This window comes from Rosa chinensis, chromosome 1, assembly GCF_002994745.2.
Source record: "Rosa chinensis cultivar Old Blush chromosome 1, RchiOBHm-V2, whole genome shotgun sequence".
In the NCBI taxonomy this organism is placed as follows: Eukaryota; Viridiplantae; Streptophyta; class Magnoliopsida; order Rosales; family Rosaceae; genus Rosa; species Rosa chinensis.
In genome coordinates this window covers 48,136,115-48,154,647 of record NC_037088.1, presented here as the reverse complement: position 1 = coordinate 48,154,647, position 18,533 = coordinate 48,136,115, and the positions used below count along the sequence as shown (strand labels likewise).

Below are 18,533 nucleotides of genomic sequence, written 5' to 3'. Positions count from 1 at the left end.
GCCGAAAACAAACTGGGAATGCAACTAGTCTAGTGTCATTTTCACCCAAAAAAAAAAAAACTATTGTAGTGTTAGTTACTGTGGAATTGAATAGATAATTGCTCTTTTTGGCCTTTTGTAATAATATTTTTCATTTGGCTCTTAATTTCCTGAAAATTCCATCACCATGCATGCAATTAGATTGCTGTCTGACTATTGTAACCACACCATACACACTATCAACGTACAAAAGAAACCACTGGATAATCAATATATGAAACAAAGAATGTCGAAGAGCTTAGATAATAATTACAGTGTTTAAGAATGAGAGTTTTGAGAGAGATTGATGAGAGAATTGTGTATTCAATATTGAGAATATGAGCCCTATATATAGGGATTATAAAGTACATGTTGTAATGTTACAAGGAAAACTATTCCGAATAGGACTAGGAATTCTAGAACATTCTCTCCTGTTACAATCATGGAACTAATCCTAGTTTGAATGGACACACATAAGTCGATTTCCTTCAACACTCCCCTTTGTGCTGCTCAAACTTGGTGGTGACGCTTCATCCGTTGCCTCGTTACAAACCTTACTCAAGTGAAAAACCCTATGGGACAAAAACAAGCTTGAGGAGGAGAAAAAGAGTACAACATATCCTTCACTCTTCGAGATCGAACATGTAGATATCATAACTCCCCCTCATGTCGATATCTCCCCCAGATTGCTACAATCGTGGAAGTTTGGATAACTTTCTCATTCCGATGTTCTTCACATGTTTCTTGAATTTGGATTTTGGTAACGACTTAGTGAATAAGTCTACTACATTATCCTCTGATCGGATTTGATTTACTTCAATCTTTCTAAGTGATTGTTGTTGCTGATTATAAAAGAACTTAGGCGATATATGCTTGGTGTTTTCGCCCTTGATGAAACCTAACTTCATTTGTTCAATACAAGCTGCATTATCCTAAAAAATGCATGTAGGTTCATCCGTGGTAGACTTCAAACCACAACTTCCTCGAATATGTCTAATTAGAGACCTTAGCCATATACATTCTCACATAGCTTCATGTAGGGTAACAATCTCTGCATGGTAAAGACATAACCCGTTGGGTGCGACCTTTGTGAGGGTCAGAGAGGTACCCTGCATCAGAAAAACCGATCAAAACATCACCATCATTTTGATGTAAGAGGGGTGGGTGAGGCCGGCCATCCTTGGTGGCGGTGGCGACATTGGCGGCAATATGGTCGGCCATAGTTTCATGGTGGACGGCAGCGCCATGCCTAATGGGGTCCGATCCCATTCTTTCGTCATTCCTCTTCTCTCTGCAGGGATAAAATAAGCTTATATCAATCGTACCTCTTAAGTATCGAAAGATTGTCTTTATACCAATCCAATAGAGACATGTTGGCGCAGAGCTATGTCGAGCTAACAAGTTCACTGCGAATATGATGTCCGGTCTTATGCATTGAGCTAAGTACAATAATGAGTCTATTGCACTTAAATAGGGTACTTCGGCCTCTAATAATTCTTCGTCCTCATCCTTTGGACGAAACAGATCTTTTCTAGGCTCAAGACTACGGCCAATCATGGGAGTACTCACATATTTTGCTTTATCTTCATTAAAGCGCCTTAGAATTTTCTAAGTATATGCAAACTGATTGATCAAAATCCCATCACTACGGTGCTCGAGTTTTAAACCGAGACAAAACCTTGTTTTCCTAAGATCTTTCATCTCAAATTCGGATCTCAAGTATTTAGCAGTTTCCTTTAACTCATCTAGAGTTCCAATTAGGTTTATGTCATTGACATACTGATGAGTTCGAAATGAGTTCTCAAAATTAACCATGTTGTCAATTGTTAGTATATAGCAAGTAGGGATCGTTCTATCTGGAAACGTTTCCACTAAGGGTAGGGTGTCCTAATCATGTATGATACGGCTAAGGTGGTCTGCCACCACATTCTCGCTTCCCTTCTTGTCCTTGATGTCCATATCAAGCTCTTGTAGAAGAAGGATCCAACGTATAAGTCTTGGTTTTGCCTCCTTCTTCGAAAGTAGGTACTTCAAAGCTACATGATCAAAGAAAATAGTCACTTTAGTTCCAAGTAAATAAGATCTAAATTTCTCTAAAGCAAAAACAACAGCTAAAAGTTCTTTTTCTATTGTGGAATAATTCAATTGAGCATCATTCAAAGTTCTAGAAACATAGTATATGGCATGAGGTCTCTTGTCCTTGCGTTGACCAAGGACAGCTCCAACTGCATAGTCAGAGGCGTCACACATAAGCTCAAATAGAAGGGACAATCTAGTGGTTGCATGATAGGGGCGGTAGTCAACAACTCCTTGAGCTTTTCGAAAGCTTGCTTGCATTCCTCATCAAAGTCAAACGCCACATCCTTTTGCAACAACTTGCATAGGGGTCTTGATATTTGAGGGAAGTCATTGATAAAGCGCCTGTAAAATCCTGCATGTCCAAGAAAAGAACGAACCTCTCTCACATAAGTGGGAGGGGGTAAGTATCTAATAGAATCTACTTTAGCCTTATCGACTTCAATTCCCCTAGCAGAACAATATGTCCTAAAACTATACCTTGAGTAACCATAAAATGACATTTTTCCCAATTCAAAACAAGGTTAGTTTCAATGCATCGTTCAAAATCAATTCAAGATTATTAAGGCAATTATCGAAATCTTTTCCAAAAACCAAAAAATCATCCATAAATACTTCAATAATCTTTTCAACAAAATCAGAAAATATCACTACTAGAATAATGCTAATAGACATCATGTCATAGACATCAGTTAGGATTTGAGGCGATGTAAAAAAAATTTCTAACATCGGTTCTTAGAAATCCGATTTCTATCTGTACAATTAACGTCATTTCTAAAAGTTAACCGATATCTACATTTTTTTTCAAAATTTTGAAAAACGCAGAAAATGGCTAAGTTACCAAATTTTCAACGCGGGGGAACAAAATTTCAATTCCCCAACACTTAGTCATATTGACTGGCACGACATTTTTTTATTCTCAAACCCTACCCACCACGACACCCTACCAGCACCCGACCTCCTCTTCCTCATCCTCCGCCTCCAACCATCACCCAACTATTCTCCGCCTCGGCCTCCGTCTCCACTCTCCTCCTTCTCTGCCTCCGTCTCCGTTCTCCTCCGGCACACCTCTTCTCTCATCTCTCTCCTCAAATCACCAAATCCACCAATGACGCAGTCCATGCCGGAGCTCCGCCTTGTTCCCTCGTCGAGCCCACCATGGAACATGTTTATAATGAACCCCTTTCCCTTCAACCATGACCCTCTTCCTTCCCAAGTCTCTTCATCTTCTATTCCTCCCACAACGTTAGCCTCCCATCCCATCCACACTTGAACATCCAATTCTGATATTCCCCCAAAAAAAAAAAAAAAATTCATTCATTTGATTCTTTGGCTTTGATTAGTTTACTCTGCGTTCTGGGTCTTGTTCAAATTCTGTTTTTGGGTGCTATGGCGCTTGAGTCTTCAATTCTAAGCCCGCCCAGATTCATTTCTGGTTCGAAATCATTGAGTTTCTTGTATTACCATAAGCAGAAAAATTTCCCCACCAAGATTTTGGTGCAAAGTAATCAATACCCATTTCGATTGGTGTCGAATTGCATTGGCACTAGCGATTTTGGGAGGTTCTTAGGTCCAAGATGCGAAGGAGTTGACTTGCTTGCTAATAGAGCTCGTTTGAGAGCTGTAGGTAAAGATAGTGAGAGTTCTAGTGGTACAAATGCTGTTTCGGGTTCGAGTTTTGATTTTGTTAGGGTAATGGTGAAGTGTGGAGTCATTTTAGCAGCTATGGTTTGTGGGGTTTTGGTGTATGGGGCTAGGAGAGCTTTTGCTGTGGAGGGTGTGGTCAATGCAAGCTATGGGGTTGTTGACAAGTGCATGTTGATGTTCAGATATGCTTGGCCGAAGACGCTGCTGGAATGATATCTAGACATCTGCCAAGGTATGAACTTTATGTGTTGTGGCCATCTGGATGCCTATATCTAGACATAGTTCTGTGTTTAAAATGTATCCATTAATTAGTGAATGATAGACTGCATTAGAATCTTGGAAGAACGTGAATGATCTAAACCATTAAATTTTTGAAAGAATGTGAGTCAACTAACCTATTAGAATCTTCAGTTAGCACATTATGCCTCGAGATGTATGAGCTTTATAGGTTTTGGGCTTTTGGCCTTCTGGGTTCCTATATCTAAATATTGTGTTGTCTTTGAAATGTATCTTATCCAGTGAGTTTACACACATTAGAATCTTCATAAGCTGGGCAATGATCCAAACCATTGATTTGAAAGAATGTGACTGATCTAACCTTGGTAGAATCTTGAACGAAAATTACTTAATTGATATTAATTTGTGTCAGGTGTGTGAGTTGGCTGAGAAAGAGCCTGAAAATGGTGTCTTCAGATTGCTTCGCAATGATGTGACTCGGTTCTTGTCAACCGTACTTATTGGCACAACGTACTTTCCTTCTCATATTTGTTGGTATTTGTTTTTCCTTTCTTTTGTCATGAAGTTGAACATTTCTTTCTTATTGTAGAATTTACTTTTGTACTCAGTGTTGTCAATATTAGAGCAACTGCTTTAGTTACAGAGACTGTAACAGTGATATTTGGTGAAGCTGGTGTTTGTGAATCAACTGGAGTAATGACTGTATGTCTCATTTTCCCTGCCTGATACGATACATAGTTGGAGGTTTTAAAGTTTGTTTGTGACAAACTGGGTACTGGTCAGTTTATGTTTTAGTGGTCCTTATACCATAGATATTTTGTATGATCAAGCTTGTAATGTTGAAAATGCCAATAACTTGTACTCTATCCTATATCAGTAATCTTATAAAACACAACACTAAAATATATTTAGTATCAGGAGCGGACACCGAAGAGATGTTCTTTCATTTATGACTGAGTAGGTTATTTTCTATAAGCAGTCTCAAGAGAGAGATTGATCAAATTTGCTGGACTTCTTATCGAGTCAGATGTTAGTGTTATATACATTGGGTGTTGAGACTGAAATTTTGTTAAAATGCAAAATCATTGTTCTATTTTGTCCTCTCCTCACTTGTTAGGGAAGGCCATGACATATGAGGAAATTTCTTTTTGTATGGAACTGATATCTGATAATGCTCTTCTCCCTTTAATGATGCAAGGTTCTTATTTTGCCCCTCACTGAAGTAACGCCCAAAAGTGTTTCTGTTCACAATCCCACAGAAGTTGCTAGGTTTGTGGTAAGTTAGATTCTTTCTCTAACTTTAACTAAGTTCTACATGTGAATACTAGTTAGACGTCCCTGCCTTTTGGTATAGTGGTGCAATCTGTGTGCGTAACTTATGTTACTCCTGCCTGCCTTTGCTTAATTCGACGTGTATTGGTTTAATGCCTCTAGGTTAGGCCGGTGGCTTGGCTTTCATTGGTACTATATCCTGTCGGAAGAGTTGGTACATACCTATCAATGGGGATGCTGAAAATTCTAGGGTTGAAAGGAAGAAGGTTTTCTTTTGAATACTCAAGTTTGAATTATCCTCAACTTCTATTTTATTTGTATTTATTTTCTTGTTGGTTTTCAATCATTGAACCATATGCTACTGAAGAGGAGTTAAAACTAATGTTGCGAGCGGCAGAGTTAAGTGGGGCAATAGAGGAGGAAGAACAGGATTACTTGCAATGGTAAGCCTATCATAGACAAAACGGATGATGGCATTGTTCCATGGGAATTGAAGGAGGAAATAGGCTAATACGTCAAGAATAAGCTAATGGGTTCCATCGTTCTTTTTGTGCAGAAAGATATTCATGGGAGGCTTGACAAAGAACAAGGGGTTATCTGCTTTGCTTATCGGCATTGGTAAGCACTCATTGAATTGACTATTGAGTCTGTAGCTTTTAATTCCACTCTTAACGGAGCCCAATTGGAGTAAAATTAATACCATCTTGGATTTTCTTTGACTCTAGCTTTTCAGAATTTATTTAGGTTATTTTCAGGAACTGGATTGGCTGCTGTTCATCAATATTTATTCAAGTATGTGCTTTTTACTTTGTTTGCTGCTTTGCACTATCTCAATCACTTATTCAAGTATGTGCTTTTTATTACTCTCTGGTCGACTGTGGCTTTTAATGATAAATTTAAACCCAGTTTGTCTTTCTGCCCAAGTTTATGTAGAGTATGGTTTCCTGTTTCTTTTAAGTTTTGTTTTGGATTCTGATTTTGGGTCTTTTTGATGCAGCAAATCTGATATAAAGAGCATAAAGGTGAGGCTAGGGGCGATTAAGAAGAAGAGGAACGCTGTTGTGAAGTATCTGAAGAATAATTATGCTGTTCTTCTCAAGATTGGCCTTGATATTAATGTATATGAAGGGTTAAGTTTCATGGCATTAGTTTTAATGTATATGATGTGTCAATTTCATCATTGTTTTGCTTGGCCTTAATAGAAATTAGGGCTGGGCATTTAAGCCCGAAAACCCGCAAACCCGGACCGGCCCGTCAAAACCCGGCCCGTACGGGTCGGGCCCAATTATTTTTTTTGTCGAAACGGTTCGGGCCGGGCCTTGACTTTCAAACAAACGGTTCGGGCCGGGCCTTGTGTTTGAAAATAGAAAAAGCCCGTCAGGCCCGTATTAGACATCAAAAGACAGATGGCCATGTATTATTGGTACTAATATAGAGAGTAAAATCCTTATCATAGGATTGAACACATAAGATTCTACTCTTCTCTCAAAAACCTAAACGTAATCTTCATCTTCCATTTCTAATTTTCTACCCGATCTGAACACACAAGAGGCGCCTCCATCTACAAAGTCGAAACTGAGCTCATTCTCCTCCGCCATAGCTGTGAGGCCGAGACACCAAACGAGCTCCGATCGAGACGCCGCCTAGGGTCGAGACACCGATCCTTCTCTTTCTCTCTTCACTGCACCTGCACGACGCTGCCGACGCCTCCTTCTTTCTCCCTCATAGATCGACGCACCGAGTGAGACAGCTCCCGAGACGGCGCCCAGCTCTGTCCCTCTCTCTCTCTCTCTCCCTCTCTCTCTCTTCACTTCACCTGCACGAAGCCTCCTCTCTCCCTCTCGGATCGAGACGCCGCCCAGGACTGCTCTATCCTTCTCTCTTTCTCTCTTCACTTCATCTGCCAACTCGAAGCCAGAGAATAGGAGATCGTTGTTCTTCAGGTCTGCCACTCGTTTTAGCTTCATGGGTTCCTTAGTTTATTGATAAATTTGATCTCTTTTTGTGCTTATTTGGTTTGTAGCTAAACTGGGATTTGAGTTTTTGTTGAGTTCATTGCTTTTTGTATTTTGCAAAAAAGGCTGCTTGTCAAGCTAAAAAATCAAAGATGGCTGCTGGTATTTGATTTATTGCCTACTGCATTAATTTTTGCTTGCTTGCTGCATATTGCTATTTTATTTGCTACCTGCAGTTTCTGAAATGAATGAGTAAAGTTGATTATGTTGAGTTGCAGTTATTGGTATTTGTTTATATATTAAGAGATCTGCAGTTTCTGGTATTTTTGTATATTGACTTGTTGATAATCTTGAATATTGGTATTGAAGTAGCACTTAGGAGTTAGGACAGTGAGAGTCTCAGGAGTTTGAATCTCATCAACCCAAACTTTTGCCTCCAACAATCATTACGTGCAGTCCCCATCGCTCGCTACCTCACGCCCACCATCTACCACCCCCGCCATCAGTCTTAGCATCCTCAGCAGCTTAATCAGGCATTGCATCTTCTCGTAAAGTATCCTGTACTAGTGACATCTAAATTCATGAGGTAACTGAGGCTATTTTACAAACATACAAGATGCATCGCCAATTAAAATTGCAACCAAAAAGTTATTGTGGTTTACTATCCATCAAACTAACTAATCAACTAAAGTTTACTCTTATTTTCATGCATGACTTCTGTGATAGTAGTATTGTTATCTTTATATCACACATACACAGAACCATTCAGGGCAGATTCTGATGGAATGGTATTACTATTTTCATGAGTCTGACTTGCAGACATCAGCTTTCGATCAACCTATATTTATATATACATGTATACATATTTCCTCCCAAGGAGAGACATAATACTTATTCTGAAAATTTTTCACTATTGTTTCACAGGTATGGTTTTAGCAAAGAAGTTGTTGAGTGCCCAGGTATACATGTTTGTATTTCTAAAAAAAATTGGAAAATAAAAATAAAAATATCACGTTACATTTATGGAATGGACATAGAGGTTGATTTTCTACTATTAAATTTGATTTTAAATGTTGATATTGCATGATTGTACAATTGCGAAGGTGATGGTTCTACACATGATGCCAGTAGGCATTAATCATGCTCCTGAAAATATCTTCTCAAATTATGTTATGTGTACTGCTTGAGTTTGCCTTCTTACAGCTTTTTACACCCTTAAAATTCTCATAAGCTTGCTGCTGCAGCAGAATAGGACTAGTCTAACCAAATAGATGTCAAAAGTCCTAAACCATTTAAATGACTCTTGGAACTATAAGGATTCTGTAAAGTCTGTACTTCATAAGCTAGGAAGTTGATCTACCCAGCAGAGTTTTATTGTTACTATTGAAATGATCTCACTGTTGTTTTTCATTTGACAGATTACTGGCCATCGAGCATTCGGATTACTTCATTACTGCCTAATGATGGATGGCTATTGTAGGGAAAACTGTGGAAGCCAATTGATGATGGCTGCATTGCTGCTGGATAGGAGACTGAAAAAAATGGCTTGCTAAATTGCTGCATCTGAATTAGGACTTTAGGACTTTATATTTCATTGGATATTTGTATTTGAATTTGGACACTTTGAATTCGAATTTGCAGCTTGAACTTTGTATCTTGATATTGTGTTTTGATTCAAATCTTCAACAGCTTGAAATTTGCAACTATATATGAATGAAATCTGGATATATATATATATATATATATATATATATATATATATAGCCATATAGGCATAAGCAAATGGTCAAATACAGGTTTTTGGGCCCGAAAGCCCGCAAGCCCGGCCCGAAATGAAACGGGCCGGTTCCGGGCCGGTCCCTGTTTTTGTTAAAACGGGCCGGGTCCGGGCCCAATGAAAAACGGGCCGGGTCCGGGCCCAGTGAAATTATAGTTGGGCCCGGCCCGTGCCCAGCCCTAATAGAAATTAATACAATTCCCTAATATTTAGAGTACATTTGAATTTCATGTTATTTGTGGATCAGCTTTCTAGTACCAAATACAGCAGGAAAGGGATATGAAAAAAACATCAGTTACTGATGAAGAATTGATGTCAGAAAACAGAAATTACATCAGTTTGAAAACAAAAACCGATGTCAGAAAAGAAAAAATACATCAGTTTGGAAACAAAAACCGATGTCAAGAATGAGAAAATACATCAGTTACCAAACAAAAACCGATGTCTAGCATTACTATGAACATCGATATATAAACAAAAACGATGTCTAGTATAAATGTAGACATCGAGATATAAACAAAAACCGATGTCTAGAATTACTATGGACATCGATATATAAACAAAACTGATGTCTAGATTACTATGGACATCGATATATAAAGAAAAACCGATGTCTGGAATAACTATGGACATCGATATATAAACAAAACCGATGTCTAGCATAAATATGGACATCAGTTCAAACTATACTACAGAATGTAGATTGAATGTCTAGTGAAATATTATGTACCAAACACACGAAAAGCTTATGAACCACAAGCAAAAATTTATGAGAACCGATGTGTAAAATATTATCAGACATCGTTTCTAAATCAGAAACGATGTTAAAATGGATAATTGTGTTGTTAGACCTATATTTCATTAAGCATCTAATGCCAAAATATGAAGGTTTGACAATAGCTAAACACACCAAAATGGTGATCACATTAACTTTTTTACATCGGTTCTGGACCTTAAACCAATGTCTCGTTGTAAAATAGAAATCAGTTGTGAACCGATGTCTTAGTTTTGGCGATCTTTAACATCGCCCACTAAGACATCGGATTTTTTTTTTTTTTAACATCAGTTGTGAACTGATGTCTATGAACTTTATCCTAGTAGTGTATGGAAAGCATGCACTTTTGGAATGTACCTGGGGCGTTGCAAAGTCTAAATGACATTCTACGATATGCAAAAGTGCCAAAAGGTTGCGTGAAGGTAGTCTTCTCTTGATCCTCTTGAGCTATCCAAATTTGGTTATATCCAGAATATCCATCAAGAAAACAATAAAAAGAATGACCAGCTAACCTCTCAAGCATTTGGTCGATGAAGGGCAATGGGAAGTGGTCTTTCCTTGTAGTGGCGTTGAGCTTTCAGTAGTCAATGCAAACTCTATGTCCAATCATAGTCCTTTGTGGTACAAGCTTATTCTCCTCATTCTTCACAACTGTGATTCCACTCTTCTTAGGCACTACTTGCACAAGTGAAACTTACCTACTATCCGAAATGGGGTAGATGACTCCACAATCCAAGAGCTTTATCACCTCCTTCTTGACTACTTCCATCATTGGAGGGTTGAGGCGCCTTTGGGCCTCTACTGTGGGTTTCGTCCCCTCCTCAAGAAGTATTCTGTGGACACAACATGTAGGGATAATCCCCTTGATATCTGCTAAAGTCCATCCAATAGCAGTCTTGTGTTTCCTCAATACATCCACCAACTTACCTTCTTGCTCAACTGTGAGCTTTGAAGACACATTTAGTGGTAAGGTGTCGTTATCTCCCAAAAAGGCATACTTCTAGTGATCCAGAAGCGGTTCAAGTTCAAGTGTAGGTGCCTGAATCACTGAAGGGACAGGTTTATTAGTAGATAACTGAATTGACACAGGTTTAGGGACTTTACCTACAATAGGTGGCGTTGACTCAAGGTATGCCACACTCTCAAAGGCCTTGTCATTCAAAACGTCATCCATAGCTTCCTCTAATGGAATTTCCTTACCATTGCTAGAATAACCAAGTCATTTATCTATGGTGGTAAGCAAAGTATCCTCATTCATTACTTCAAAAATTTTCTAAGCAAGAGAGTCCAGAAGATCAGTAGTACTAACAGAGTAATCATTAGAAATAGGGTACCTCATAGCTTCAAAAATGTTGAAGCTAATAACTTCACCATCAAACTCCATAGTTAAGGAGCCATTAAACACATCAATCTTGATTCTAGCCGTCCTCATGAAGGGTCTTCCAAGCAAAAATGGTGTTGAGTTCGTAGGAGACTCCCCCATTTCCAAGACATAAAAGTCTGCAGGAAAGATCAAGCTATTCACCTTCAAAGGGACATCCGATCCTCAACATACCCTTTCAGATAAGCATTAGGTCTGTCAGCTAATTGGATAATCATATTATCAGATTTAAGCTTACCTAGGTCTAGAGATTCATAAATACTATAAGGCATAACATTTATAGAAGCTCCTAGATCTAGCATCACATTTTCGAAATTAGTGTTATCAATAGTGCAAGGCATAGAAAAACTTCCTGGGTCTTTAAGGTAAGGTGGAACTTTCTCTAAATCATAGCTGAGACGTTTTCAGACATTTTTACTACCTTTTTCTCACGTTTACGTCTCCTAGTGGTGCAGAGCTCCTTCAAGTACTTAGCGTACTTAGGGATTTGAGTAAGACACTCAATCAAAGGTATGTTGACTTGTACCTTCTTGAAAATCTCCAAAATTGCTTTTTCCTCCTCCTTCTTTGTCTTTGCAAATCTATTTGGAAATGGAATATAGGGAGATGGATTAGCAATAACTGAACTTTGAAAGTTAAGATCATTACCTTTGTATGGTTCAGACGTTGGGGGTGCTTGTGTCTTAACCTTAGGTGTAGCAGGATCCTTCTCAAGTACCCTATTGGAGGACTCAACATCTTCCTCTTCTTCCTCAATCACGGCTTGGGCCTTCTTACCTTTCTTTGGTGGATCCACAAGTGTATGTCCACTCCTTGTTGTGACAGCCTTAGCAGATTGGGGCTTTGGGTTTGAAATTATACCTATAAAGTCCAAAACTCGACCCATTTGTTCCTTCAATTCCAAGATATCCTTACTATGACTTTGTTGACTCTCCACAAGTGCTTGAGTAGAACTTGCTAAAGCTTCAAACATCTTATCATAATTAAGGTTAGAATTCGAATCAAAATCGGAAGAAACAAAGTTATGAGAAACCTGAGGCTTATGAAAGCCTTGTTGAACATAGCCACCAATAACGTTGCAATCTTCCCAATTTTGGGAGATTGGTTGTCCATGAATGTTGAGTACCTGGCTCACAATTGAAGTAAGTTTGTTAAGTTTTCATCCAAAATATCATAGTTACTTACCTCACTTACCCTCTGGATTGAATTACCAAGGCCTTCATATTGTTGAGCATTTAAGGCACGATTGGCAATCAATTTCATTCCCTCTTATGGTGTTTTGTTTATAAAGGCCCCATCACTTGCAGCATCCAACATTTGTCTATCTAAATGGGTGAGTCCTTCATAGAAAAATTGGAGGAGATTCTCATCCTTGAATTTGTGTTGTGGACATTGTGATAACAAGACCTTGAACCTCTCATAATAAGCTGGATAAGTCTCATACACATCTTGAGTTCCTGTGATTTTCTTCCTAAGCATGATCACACGTGAAGTGAGAAAATACTTCTCCAAAAATGCTTTCATTAATCCATTCCAAGATGTAATATGTCCTTCAGGAAACTCATATAACCAATCCTTAGCACGATCCTCCAGAGAAAATGGAAATGCCTTTAACTTGAAGATGTCTTCACCAACCTCTTGAGGCGTCATACTTTAGCAAACAAATAGAAACTCCTTCAAGTGCTTATTAGGGTCTTCACGTTGAAGCCATGGAAAATGGGAAGTCTCTGAAGCAATCCAAATTTCATTTCAAAGTGAGCAGACTTTCCATTTGCAGCAGCAGGGTACACAATTGCATTAGGGAGCCCACCAGGCACATTGGAGGACGCAAGGTCCTTAATAGACTGGGTTCCTTCAGTCATTTGATTTTCCCTGGAATTCAAAGAATAAGTTAGTAAAGTAAAATTAATAGAAAAATACAAGTATAATCTTTAACCATACATGTTACACGAAATTACAAGTATTTTTGTAGGGTATAAACTTTACAATATTACATGTGCATTTTTCGTTCCTTCCAATGTTTAATAAGAATAAAAATTCGATTATAAATTCAAAATCAAAATTGTAACGTGCGGCCCAAGTATAATCGCCTAGACACAAACTTCCTTTCAAATCTTTTGGGCAACCTTACTGAAATGGCCAGGTGGGGGAGGAAGAACACAAGAGGCATAATTCATTTTGGCTTGAGCTACTCTCACATAGTGGTTTAGGCCCAATTTTATGCACTTATGAATTCAGAACCTGTCGAACCTGTCATGGACGTTGTCCCTTTTCTAGACACCATTCCACATAGGCTATACTTACTTAGATAAGAAATTTCATAAGTGTGAAGACAGTTTAACAAGTGTTAATAAAAACCGCCCTTAACCTTAAGGGACCTGAACTAGGTGCCCCTAAAGGGTTTAGGCCAATATTAACAAAAAAGACTTCACCTGTTTCCAAAATTAATTTCAAACTTATAATAAAACTCTTATCCCTACCAAACATCATCATAAACGAAAAACTCAAAACAATCTTTTAAGTTTTACGATTTCACATATATATATATAGAGTTCTCAAAATTAACCCTGTTGTCAATTGTTAGTATATAACAAGTAGGGATTGTTTTATCGGGGGATTGAGGGTGCTCTTGACATTTAAAAGTCAAAGAAAAGAACATTAATACAAATATACAATATTTACGAAAATTTACAAAGAATTAAAGGGGGTTTCGAAATTTGTTTTATTTACTAAACTAATTATCTAACTAACTAATTACAATGACCAATCAACCAAGAATTAAGATATAATGGACGGATAAGATGCATTGATGAAGCTAACAACCTTTAACACGAATTTAAGGATACAAATTATAATTTTCGAATCAAAACACATACTTGCACGAAATCAATCAAGAACAAACCATGGACGCATGCATAAGGTCTTACTACTTTCCTTAGTTAAATTAACTAGATGAATGCACCATAGTTAACCCTATTAAACATGCATGCTAATGAGTGACCAATCCAATAACACACATATCCAACACAATAAGCACTTAGAAAGTTTGATTAATTTAAGAAAAACACACAAGTTAGAACGCTAATCGAGCATGCAATTCTCTTTGTTGATTTACCTAAGGAATTATAGGTTTTCTACTTTAATTAGCAAGACCTAGAATGCTAACATCTTATTATAGATTCAATCATGCAACTTGAAACCTAAGTTGGTCATCAAAGAAATCGAAACATAAAAGGTGGGATTGAAGTACAAAACCAACAAACATTCAAGAACATATAAAGATTTCAAAAACTATAAATCTGAAAATCCTAAAACGAATTCATGCTTCAAGGTTTTTGGAAACTAAACATCAAAATATATACTTTAATCTAACAAGAAATCACAACATCCAAGAAAACCAAAAACATAAAACGCTACACAATTTGATTTTTAAGTTACAAGATAACAATACCGTAAACAAAGTTCTAGAGTTCATGGTTACACTTTTAAAGGAGCTTCAAGAATGCAAGAAGATCTTCAAAGGTGGTGGAGGATGAGTAGGATCACGGCAAGAATGGATGAATGGAGGATGAACTTGCTTCACGGCTTCAAAACCTTGAACACTTGGAAAGGCCGAAACTTTGAGAGAGTAAAGGGGAGAGATTGCGATTTTGATTCAGGGTTGAGAGATGATTTTCACGGCACTAGCTTCCCCATTATATAGTGCACGGCCTAGGGTTTAATTCCCTAGGAATTCTCTCTTGTGACATCATTCAACCAATAGGAAAATTCCTTTAGAAGTAGAGAACAAGTCACCTTAGTTTCTTGCCGAATTCTCCATGTATCTAGACCATATTTCAGCTTCCTTGTATGTAGAGTCATAAATCAATACTTATTCCTCTATTTTCTGTCCAAAAATTCCGAAGAAATCCTAAAATAATCCCATAATATCTTTGCCGAAATCTTCTTGATATTCCTTGTATTTCTCAAGGCAAAAGTCAATTAGAATGATTTATGGACTCCTCAAAACGTCATGGAAGGATCTAGAAACTCATGTGCAAGTCACATGCTTCAATCTTTGGGCCAGACTTTTTGATTGGATAATTTTAAAGCCCATTCCTTTATTGCCGAAATTCCTTGTGCATTCTAGAACATTCTTGAACTATCTTGAGTCATCTTGAAGCTGCAACACCTCCTAGCACCACCAGGACTCCTAGTGTCATCAGGTTTCCTAGTCCAACTAGGACTCTGTCATTTCTTCATTTCCATGCACAGTTTCCCAAGCTCACTCCTAGTTGCATTAGGATTCCTACTTCAACTGGGATTCATTTTCCTGATAGAATTAGGAAAGCTTCATTTCTCCATTTATTTCCCATTTATGCGCCTCATTTCCTCATTGCCTTCATTTTCTTGATTTCTAGCTCTTCTTGGCTCATTTCTTGCGTTTGGAGCTCATTTCTACCTAAATACAACAAAGTAAGTTAGAAATGACATTGTTAAGAGAATAACTAAGTAAAATGTAGGAGAAATACACTAAAAACATAGGAAATATTCGTCTGATCACATACACTGCTACGATTGCAAATCCAGAACTTGTCCTTTTAATGAACACGCATGGGCATATTTCATTGTTAATATATCCCTTCCCAATCAAGTAATCACTTAAACAGTTATACCACATCCGTCCGGATTTATTGTTTTAATCCATATAGTGAGCGTTTTAATCTTATTGAAAATGCGTTTCGTGGTTTAGAGCCACTTGATTTGGGTAATTGAAGTCCATCTGGAACCTTCATATATATCTCTGAATCTAGATCCCCATAGAGATATGCTGTAACCGCATCCATAAGATGCATGTCAAGTTTTTCAGAAACTACCAAACTAACAAGGTAGCGGAACGTTATAATGTCTATTACGGGAGAGTACGTCTCCTCGTAGTCGATTCCAGGACGTTGTGAGAAACCTTGCAACATGAGGCGGGCTTTATATCTAACAGGCTACCTCATTTTTCTCATTACGCTTTCTAACAAATACCCATTTATGGCCAACAGGTTTTACATCTGGAGGTGTCTGCGTTATAGGCCCAAATACCTGTCTCTTTGCTAGTGAATCTAATTCAGCCTGGATCACATCTTTCCATTTAGGCCAATCCGCTCTTCGTTGACATTCTTCGACAGAGCGAGGTTCAATATCATCATATTCTATAATTCCTTTTGCAACATGATATGCAAATGCATCATCAATAGCCATAGAATTTCTATCCATCATCTCATGTACACTAGTGTAATTCATGGAGATCTTCTTATTCTCTGGAATTGGTCCTGACATTGGAGCATCCCCCAATGATGTCTCTTGGACATAACCATAATCCGGAATATCCTCATGAGATGGATTATTTATATTGATGATTAATGGATTATTTTGCGCAAAACTCACTTTCTTTCTTGGGAGAGAATCCATCGAACCTATGGGCCTTCCGTGCATCCTAGCAGGAGTCGTGGGCCTAGCCACTGCATCACCCATATAGGGGACATTGGTGCCATACTCAGGTGGGACGTTGGCGCCATACTCAGGTGCTCATGAGGTGGCGTTATGTCCTCTAGTTTTAGGGACATCAATCCTTGCAGGCACGTTTGCAGCAGGTATGTGTGATCTTGTCACTTTAGCGATATCAGAAAACGCATGATCAAGCATCGATTCTGCTACGTTATGAAGATTGAGAATTCTCCGCACTTCAATTTTGGACTGTGCAGTTCGGGGATCAAGATGAGACAAAGTGGGGACAGACCACAACAATTCCTATCGTTCCTGTTGAACATTTATGTTCTTATCTCCCCGTAGCGACGGGAAGACTATCTCATCGAAGTGACAATCCACAAATCTAGCGGTAAAGAGATCGCTTGTCAAGGGTTTTAAGTAGCGGACAATAGTTGGAGAATCATATCCAACATAAATGCCTAATCGTCGTTGAGGACCCATTTTGGTATGCTGTGGCGGCGCAATTGGCACATAAACTGCACACCCAAATATGCATAAATGTGAGACATCAGGCTCATACCCAGTCACCATCTAAGATGCAGAAAAGGGTTGAGTGGCAGTAGGCCTCAGATGAATAAGCATAGCTGCATGCAATATTTCATAGCCCTAAGCAGAAATAGGGAGATTGGTGCGCATAACCAATGCTCTAGTGACCATTTGTAGTAGTTTAATGGCGGCTTCTGCGAGACCATTTTGGGTGTGAACATGAGGAACAGGATGTTCAACTTCAATCCTAATGGACGTGCAAGAATCATCAAAAGTTTTTGATGTAAACTCCCCAGCATTGTCTAGTCTTATAGACTTAATAGCATGATCAAGGTGGTGAGCCCTTAACTTAATAATTTGAGCTAGGAGTTTAGCAAATGCAGCGTTCCTTGTGGACAATAGCATGACATGTGACTAGCGTGTCGATGCATTAACCAACACCATAAAATATCGAAATGGTCCGCAAGATGGTTGAATAGGTCCAGAAATATCAACTTGGATTCTTTGCAAGAATGGTATATTTTCTTTAGTGTCTTTTGCATAAGATGTTCTCGATCCTAATTTTGCTAAAGAGCAGGCTTTGCAGAACGAATAATGGGCTTTAGAGACAACCAAGGAGGATTTTGGTTTAGTCATGAAGTCACAATGGACTATAGAAGTAGAATTTGGATTGAGGGGAGCATAGGTGGCGTCAAAGCCATTCTTTGGCTGCAAGGGGATGGCGGCGCCGGCCTGTGAAGGCCGGTCATGTAGGGGGACGATGCCATGAGGCGCAAAGGCTCCTTGTTGGTCCAAAATTAGATTTTTACTTCTTTTCGTTTTGAAGAATGGATGTCCGTGTGAAGTCTTTAATATACAGATCATCATATCATGACCTAGATGTCCCAAATGGTCATGCCAAAGCCTATATGTGTCGGAATCCTATAAATCATCTCTCATAACATGATTGGATTCAATAATTCGAATAGTGGTTGCATACAAGCCACTAGATCGACACATAAGTTTTTCTAAGACTCTTTTATGTCCGTAGTCATTAGAAGTGATGCAAAGGAACTCTTGTCCATTCTCACAATGTGTTTCCACATGAAAACCATTGGCTCTTATATCTTTGAAGCTCAATAGGCCCTAGGAGCATAAAGAGCTTCGGTGACATTTATATTTGTGCCTTTTGGCAACATAAATTGGGCTGGTCCTCTACCATGAATCAATTGAGATGATCTAGCCATCATAGTCATAGAAGATCGAGTAGGCGTCATCCATAAGAATAATTGCCTATTTCGAAGGATTGTATGTGTAGTTGCACTATCCACAAGGCATTCTAGCTCTCCGAGAAACATACTGAAAAATAATAAAGTTCGAAATTAAAATATGTTCAAGCCATTGAATAAAATA

At 38.4% G+C, this 18,533-nt stretch overlaps 1 long non-coding RNA gene and 1 pseudogene across 1 annotated transcript; both read left to right on the top strand.

Annotated features, from left to right (window-relative positions):
* Nucleotides 1-3,446: 3,446 nt before the first annotated feature.
* LOC112168425 lies at nt 3,447-9,988 on the top strand (annotated as a pseudogene).
* Nucleotides 6,735-8,913, top strand: LOC121050869. The gene is made up of 3 exons (XR_005804265.1): nt 6,735-7,193; nt 8,130-8,164; nt 8,686-8,913. It is a non-coding gene; the product is annotated as an uncharacterized LOC121050869 (long non-coding RNA).
* Nucleotides 9,989-18,533: the final 8,545 nt, after the last annotated feature.